The sequence below is a fragment of the Sycon ciliatum genome, chromosome 6, assembly GCF_964019385.1.
Source record: "Sycon ciliatum chromosome 6, ocSycCili1.1, whole genome shotgun sequence".
Classification (NCBI taxonomy): Eukaryota; Metazoa; Porifera; class Calcarea; order Leucosolenida; family Sycettidae; genus Sycon; species Sycon ciliatum.
This window is the reverse complement of record NC_088648.1, coordinates 8,503,855-8,505,784: the sequence shown is the minus strand read 5'-3', so window position 1 is coordinate 8,505,784 and position 1,930 is coordinate 8,503,855.

Here is a 1,930-nt window from a genome sequence, read left to right as displayed (position 1 = left end):
GATGGTATGGTGGTATAGCGGTATGGGAGCATGGCGGTATGGGGGCATGGGAGTATTGGAGCATGGCGGTATGGGGCATGGCAGTATGGGGGTATGGCGGTATGGGGGCATGGGCGGTAGGGGGGCATGGCGGTATGGGGGTATGGCGGTATGGGGGTATGGCGGTAAGGGGTTATGGCGGCATGGGGGTATGGCGGTAAGGGGTTATGGCGGCATGGGGGTATGGCGGTATGGGGGCATGGTGGCATGAGGGTATGGCGGTATGGGGGGGGGGGGGGGGTATGGTCATATAAATGGGGACGTTTAGGAAGGTGCACAGTTGTTGCAGAGCTCATTCATCACCAGTGTGATTGGGAATCAAGTTGTTGAGCGCACTTTCCAGTAAGATTTGCTGCGCTGGGATGCTTTAGTTGCACCGGCCAGACACTAGTGACATGATCACTTCAACCTCCCCCCGAATAGCTAGTGCAGTGATCGGAGAGAAGGAGGGGAGGGGGTAGTGGATGAAAATGTCTAACCGCTCACCCTAGACAAACTGCACTGTCTGTCACTAGAGCCAGGAGATGTCACTGATTGCGTAATGTCACTGATCCATAATGTACACTAACTGCTGTATCATGAGATTGAATGAAATTAGGTCAACGTAATATAATTATGGGTGATTCCCACTCTGTTTTCAATGTTGTGTTTGTACAGGCGTTCAAAGTCTCGTCGGCCGCTCATACACGTTTATACCAGCAAGGTGTACACTACTGCGATCAGCACAGAAGAGTTGTAGAATGTTTGCAACTGTCTACACTACTTGGTGCCGTCTCTGATTGAGGACCAGAGGAAGTAGGGCATTGGATCCATTGTGCTCCTGCTCGAGTTCGGCAACTGTGCTGTGTACATGTGTGTGTGTGTGTGTGTGTGTGTGTGCGTGCGTGCGTGTGTACGTGTGTGTGTGTATGTATGTGTGTATGCCCCCAACATTAATGTAAGGAGGAACACAGCAAGCCGAAAGCAGACCAGGTTGGGAGCAGTCAATGCCCCACATGTCTGCAGTGGTTCAGTAGCGCCAGAGGCCTCGCTGTCCACAAGTGTGTACCCGACGATCGCTCTACATGCCCAACTGCGGGCCCTTCATCATATGCGTGCAATTCTGTCGCAGCAGTACCCATGCCGGCGGGTACTCAGCTCTCACAACCCTGCTGCCAGGCTCATTGCAGCGTAAGGGGCAGATGTTGCCGGTCGAAGAGGGGTTTTCAACTTCACAGCAATGCAAAGTATAACAACTCCACAGCTGTGCGAAGTATAACAACTCCACAGCAGTGCAAAGTATAACATAACTCTTGTTGGCTGCCAACCCGCGGAGCTTGCTTTGTACCGTACTCAACCAACCTACTCCATGTTTGCTGGCCCCTCGTACCAGGGGACATGTGACCCTATTACGGCAATGTTCAGGACAGGACAGAGTTGCCAGTTCAGGCGTAGACTTGATCCGTATAAAAATGCTGCTATATGATATCAGATCAAGCCTGTAAATGCCACGCCGGGCGCTGTGCACCCTTAGACCTGCAAATATTTGAACGTGAACTAGCGCAGGGCACAACCGTGACTCCGGCATAAGATCTTAATATTTCATTGGGCAGCACTGCAGTTTTCTCTGCTGCTTGGTTCAGGATATCTAAAATATTCCTCTACCCTAAAAATCAATTACAATGAGCTAGCCTTGTAATCTGTATCCATGTTTTCAATTCTTGTTTGGGTATTTACTGTAAAAGCAATATTATATACCATAGAATCCCGCGTATAAGCCCGGGGAAAGTTCGAACATCACAAGGCTTCGTCGTACAAGCCCATGGGCCTATTTCGTATCGAGAGTCCATAAATTATGGACTCTTGGTCGTATCATGTACATGTATGTAGTACATGGTGGGTTTTTTTTGTA